The following is a 6,670-nucleotide window of genomic DNA, read 5'->3' on the forward strand; positions in this document are numbered from 1 at the left end:
GAAAAAAAAATTGGATAAAAAGAGGTTGTGAGTGGAATTTTAAAGAAGTCCTGTCCTAGAAAACTAATGGTAAGTCATTAGGGTCTTACTTTGTCTGCTGACTGCCTGTGGGGAATCTCTGGTTATCTCCTGGTTGGCTATACAGCTTACACCTTAGAAATTCTCATGAAGAGTGGCACCCCACTAATGGGAATACCTCCCAAGAAAAAGGCATTACCAGAAAAGGATGGGATGTAGTTCAATGTTGTTGTGCATGCAAGATCCTGGGTTCCATCCCTAGTACAGGAATGGGGGAATAAAAATAAGCTTTGTTCCCCCGGCTATCAGACGGAATGTGATGTTGGTCAGAATGCTACTCTGGCAGGTCCACAAGTTCTCATACATTGTGTTTCCAAGAGCTCCTTCTTTCATTTGATGCCTTCCCAGCAGCTGGGACTGTCTGGTATTACTTTCCTCTATCAAATCCCAATAATGCAGCAGTGATTCAGAGCCCGTTCCCAGAATGTTGTCTTCTAAACCAGACCTTTGACCAGAGTCTCAAAGGCATCCAAGTTTATTGCAGAAGACAGAGGAAGAAAGGGACTCAGATTGGTGATGGGGGCTTGGGCACATCTCATCACCCTCTGAATTTCAATTCTCTTACCTGACTGGGCACATGGGAGGTTTGAGACCATGAAATGAAAATGGCTCTGTATTCATTATTTTTCTTGTTATGACCAAATCCTGGCAAGAGCACTTAAGGGAGGAAGGTTTATCTTGGCTCATAGTTTTAAGGGATACAGTCTATCACAGAGGGGAAGTTATGGTGGGAGATTGCTTGATTCCACAACTCCAAGCTCTAGCCAAGCTGGGACCTTTCACTTCCTTGAATTTTGTCCAGCCTGGAAGGAATTAAGCTATTCTAGAGACACTCTTCCTCTTTTTGACTGTCAGACAACTGAAACAATGGATCCCAGGAAAATGTAATTTCTTCCATGAAGTTCATGCTGGCAGAAGACTGCCATGCTTCCAGAGGACTTCCCAGCACCCATATAGCAGCTCCCAACTATCTGTAACCCCAGTTCCAGAGAATTTTATGTGTTCTGACCTCTGTGGACATCAGGAATGATTTGTAGGCATACATGCAGGTGAAACACCCATAGACATAAAGTTTTTTTTAAAGTTAAAGAAAATGAAAAAGTCTAAAATTTGGACTAAATAAAACAGAAACTTTTTTCCTAGAAGAAGATTTTCAGACTGCCTTGCAAGAGAATGGAACCCAAGACAATGATGAGAAGACCTCACCTTGATGAGGACTGCTTAGCAGTGCATAACCTGGCCCTCTACTCAACCTTACCTTAGGACTCCTAAGATGCACTTGAGTGGGGGTGGGATCACTAAATCTGTCTCTCTTCCCAGTGTGGCCACATAGAATAAATCTACTGTTCCTTTTTTTTTTCATTATTAATTTGACTCTTTTCATTGGTTTCTCAAGGATGGTAGGTTGAATCTGGCTTGTTGGAGCATAGGGTATAACCCTAAATTCAGTAGTAGCATCTAGGTGGAACAGAAAGTAAAAAGTGGAGAGGAAATAGGTTCCAGATTAGAATAAAATACCTTCAAGATTTCTTCACAGTGATTCTCATCCTCCAGTGAGGGTCCACATCTGAAAGTCACAGCTTTCTGGAACTCACCATTAGCCAGGGACCAAGTGTTCGAACGTGTGAGAGTATGGGAGACATTTCATATTCAAGCTACAAGCATGTGGAAACAGATGTGTGCACATCCCTCACAGGCTCGGAGCTGTGGGTGACAACAGTCTGTATGGTGACACTGCATATTTGACAGTGTGTCTCACACCTGCTGGGCCCCAGGGGTGTGCAGCGGGTGGCGGGTGGATTCTCTTCTCGTTCATCCCTGTGGGATGTGCATTGTCTATGAAATCTCCTATTGGCTTTAAATCAAGGTGGAGAGAGGAGATCTTCCCAAACAGTCATCAGTCTTCTCCCCCAGGAGCTTGTCTCCAGCCAGGTTCATTTTCAGCATCCTGCAGGGGGTTTCCAGAAATGCTGGACTGAAGGGCCAGCCTCACCCTCTGCACTCAGGGCTGCCAAGGCTGAGGGGATGAGATGCTAATCAGCTGTGAAGTCTACAGGCTTAATTGAGCCCAGGAAGACTTTTAGCATGTGAATGACATTTTCCTACACATCCTATTTCCCCAAAGGAAAGCTGTATCTCCCCTCACTTTTCAGCCCACAGAGCCCTCACCTTTGTTCTCTCTCTGACACCACTGCCTCCAAGGAGAAATTGCTCAGCAATGGATGAATGAGCTGAGTCCAATGTGTGCGAGAAGATTAGGTTGGAGGGAAGAAAATTGGGTTTTCAATAAGGGCAGGGGCAGGAGGCATAAAGATAAGCAGGGTGGGGCCCTGGATGACAGTGCAGCTGACCTTCATGGAGATCAGGCAAAACTGGCTGTGACGTTATGACACTTAATTTCTGCAACAACCTCGGGGCGGGGGGAGGGGGTGCTGTCACATTGTTCTTATACGGGAGCAAGCAGAAACACAGAGAAGGCAAGTATGTATCCAAAGTCACATAGCTTGGAGTCAAACTCTACTGGGGAAAGGAAAAAAAAAATCAGCCCCCTGTCCCAAATTATTTCTGAAGAAGAGACCTGTCATTGGGTCACTCCGAATTCCTGCTGACAGGTGACAGTCCTCAGCTTTCCTGGGCTTCCCACCGTGTCTTTAATCCTGTTGATGCACCTCCATGGATGTCTATCTTTGCGTGTGTCTTCATGTAAAGGCACTGGCTATGTGAGACAAAGGGCCTTCTGGAATCTAGGGTGACCTCACTTTAACTAATGACATCTGCAGTGACAATATTTCCAAAGAAGGTCACAATCTGACAGCATTTTTGAACATATTTTTTTCTTTTTTCTTGGGGGGGGAAGCAAAGAAGGCCCTAGTACCTGTCTTGAAAAGAATCACTTGAGGTCCACAGCATTGGTGGGGAGAGGACCTGAGACCCATGACTGAGAAACAGGGCCTGTCATTATTAAGAATAGCATCACTGAGTGGCAAAGAGACTGGATGAGGACGGAGATGAACAAAGCAAATGCCTATGCTTTTCAGGCTAGGCTGCTGGGAAGCAGGTCTCCCTGTTTCGGCTGGTCACTGTATGCTGCCACCCTTCCCCGAAGAGTGGTATCTCCACCAGCCTGTCACTGTCACGAATGGTGAAGAACCAGCTTACAATGGGGAAAGGTTCATTCAGGCTCACAGCTGTAGAGACTTGAGTCCATGTTTGGTTGGCCCCATTGTTATAGGCCCATGATGAAAAAGCACAGCATTGCAGGAGTAGATGGTGGAGCTAAGTATTCATCTCAAGGCTAGGGAGGGAAGAAGGGGAGGGGAGGGAAGAGGGGGAGAGTGCGCATGCATGTTAGGAATCAAGGATCCGGCTGTTCCCTTCAAAGGCACACCCTCATCACTTAAGGGCCTCCCGGTAAGCTCTGCCACTTCCCACAGCACCACCCTTGAAAACAGCCTTCAGTGTGTGGGCCTCTGGGAGATTCCAGATCCAAGCATTGGCAAGGAACAAGGGAACTCACCTTGGTGAGAGCCACATCTGGCAACAGGTAGGAGCTGAACTGGTGACAAGGAGAACACTGGACGTGGGGAAGGCCATGGTGTTGCATAGAACTCTGAGAAGGTGCTTGACTGCGGGACTGGGATGTCCAGGCAGAGGAGGGACAGATAGGCAGGCAGGGTCAGATGGCCACTACAACAGGGAGAAGGTGCTTGCACCTCCTGATGCTTCCCAGAGTACGTCAAGCCACGTTGGTGTCTGTTCTGTGTAAGGCAGGAGTCATGGAGAGTGCTGGGAAGAGGAGGGATGTGGTGGTCCAACTTAGGGTTTAACAAGATTCCTGTGCTGCTGGGCTGGCCAAGACCATTTTCTAATAATGGCACTCTTGATTCACACTTTCGCTGATAATCAGAAAAGGATCCAACACATCTGTGTTTTAAGGCTAGGCATGCCTATCAAGCCAAGAAGGATGCCTGCGAGTGCACTAGCTGTGAGCCCATGGGAGTGCCTTCTACACACCAGGCTAAGTGCTTTCTTAAATGTGTTTTAGAATAAACTTTTCTATTTTAAGTTTTATATTTATAGAAGTATTCAAAGACAGCATGGACAGTTTCTATATGGTCCTTGATCACTTCCCTCTGTTCATATGTCACTGTAGGGCTTTTGGTCACATGCAAGAAGCAACATTGGTACATTCTGTCAATAAGTCTGCTCTTCCTTCCCAGTATTGTCCATCTAGGCTACCACAGTACATTGGGTTTGGAACGCTCTTATTTAAACAAAAGGGGGGAGGTGCTGTGGGTGCACATTCTGCTTCTTCAGCCAATAGACTTCAAGATACCAGCTCATTTCGGCATGGTCTCTTATACTATAAAAAGCAGCACTAACTGTGTGCCTGCTCTCTTGCTTCCAGCTCCCGCTTTTAGCTGCTAGACTCTGTTCCTGTTCACTCAGAGGACTGTTGCCTGGGACAATGATCTGTAAGTTTTACCCTTAGATAAATAACCTTTTTATTATCTATAATTCTGAGCTGGTGTGGGATTGTTTGTGTCTTATGTCATCACCTCATGGCTGTGAAGCAGAGGAAGACAGAAAGGGAAGGGTGAGCAAGAGGGAAATTCAACTCAACCCTAACCCAATACCCTCTTCTAGGGCTTAGCCCCAACAACCTAACTTTTCTCCCTGTGTCCATCCCCATAAAAGTTCCACCACTTCCCAGACATTGGAACATTGGGTGCCATTCAAACTTCAAACCACAGCACTGATCATCCTTGTTTCTGGTGACCTTTGCAGTTTTCAACAATCCTGGTCAGGTTTTGTGTGCATGTACACTCCTGCTTTATGTATGTGAAGCATATGCCTGCAGTACTCAGGGAGGCCAGAAGAGGGCCTTGGATTCCCTGGAACTAGAGTGTTTACAGACAGTTATAAACTGCCATATATGTGCTGGAAATTAAACCTGGGCTCCCTGTAAGAACAAGTGATCTAAAATGCTCAGCCCTTTTCCAGCTTTTGGTATTTTTCTTTTGTTGCTGTTTGGGGTTTTCTGTTTGTTTCCTTGCTTGCTTGTTTTGTTGGTTGGTTGGTTTAATAACAGACTCTTCAATTTGAGTTTGCCTGACTTTCTCAGAGCCTGAATGGGATGAGTTGAAGGAAGGGCATTATAGGACATTCACCTGATAAAGTACATGCTGTTAAGATGACTTAGGAGTGGGAGCCTCAGTCCCCTGGCATAAAGTGCTCTTTGCCAAGATGCTCCATCAAAAGCCACTTCCACACTTGCTGTTTCTTCAGAAGCAGCTTACCTAACAGCAGCCCACTGTCAAGTGATGTTCCAGGTAATTATTTTTTCTTATGTATTTATTTTTGTTTATGCGTATTGCTTAACTGCATATCAGTAGGTACCCTGTGTGCATGCAGAAGCCCCTGGAAGCCACAAGAGGGTGTCAGGTTTCCTAGAAATGAAGTTCCAAGGAGTTGTGAGCCACCCTGTGGATTCTGGTAATCAGACCAGAGTCCTCTGCAACAATAGTAAGTACTAGTAATTGCTGTGGGACAATGTTTTTACCCTGTAAACATTTGCTTCTTGTGCTTGTTTAATATAATGCTGATTGGGAGACCTGAGCAACGCGCTGCCGGCGGGAGTGATCTGCAAGCGAAACCTCCACCATGAGTCTCCTCAATAAACCCAAGAGTGAGATGACCCCAGAGGAGCTGCAGAAGCGGGAGGAGGAGGAACTCAACACAGGCCCCCTCTCGGTGCTCACGCAGTCGGTCAAGAACAACACACAGGTGCTCATTAACTGTCGCAACAACAAGAAGCTCCTGGGGCGGGTGAAGGCCTTTGACAGGCACTGCAACATGGTGCTGGAGAATGTGAAGGAGATGTGGACTGAGGTCCCCAAGAGCGGCAAGGGCAAGAAGAAGTCCAAGCCTGTCAACAAGGACCGCTACATCTCCAAGATGTTCCTGCGCGGGGACTCAGTCATTGTGGTGCTACGGAACCCGCTCATCGCCGGCAAGTAGAGTAGAGGCCTCTTTCTTCCATGAGAGCCTGCTCCCTGCCCTGCTGAGCCCTGCCCAATGGGATGGAAATAAAACCCTGTGTTTTTTGTAAAAAAAAAAAAAAAAAAAAATATAATGCTGATTGTCCAGTAGCCAGGCAGGAAGTAGAGGGGAGGCAATAAGAACAAGAGAATCTGGGAAGAGGAAAGAGTCAGTCTGCAGTCGTGACCTAGCTGCAAAGGAAACAAGATGAGAATGCCTTGCTGATGAAGGTACCAAACCACATGGCTAACACAGACAAGAATTATTGGATAATTTAAGATGTAAAAATTAAATTAATAAGAAGCCTGAACTAAAAGGCTAACCAGTTTATGATTAATGTAGACCTCTGTATGTTTCTTTGGGACAAATGGCTGTGGGACCGGGTGGGACAGAAACCTCAGTCAACAGTTAATGGTTAAGTCATCTCTCCAGCCCAAATTTTTAATTTTAAATTGACAAATAGTCACATATTTATAGGGTATGTGATGTTTTGATTTATTTTGTACAATGTGTGATGATTTTATTGGACTCATTAACAAATCTGTCACCT

The 6,670-nt window shown here is 45.8% G+C and overlaps 1 pseudogene; it reads left to right on the forward strand.

Annotated features, from left to right (window-relative positions):
• The first annotated feature begins 5,692 nt into the window (after positions 1-5,692).
• On the forward strand, positions 5,693-6,196 carry LOC142855524 (small nuclear ribonucleoprotein Sm D2 pseudogene; annotated as a pseudogene).
• The last annotated feature ends 474 nt before the right edge of the window (positions 6,197-6,670 follow it).

This window comes from Microtus pennsylvanicus, chromosome 8, assembly GCF_037038515.1.
Source record: "Microtus pennsylvanicus isolate mMicPen1 chromosome 8, mMicPen1.hap1, whole genome shotgun sequence".
Taxonomy (NCBI): domain Eukaryota; kingdom Metazoa; phylum Chordata; class Mammalia; order Rodentia; family Cricetidae; genus Microtus; species Microtus pennsylvanicus.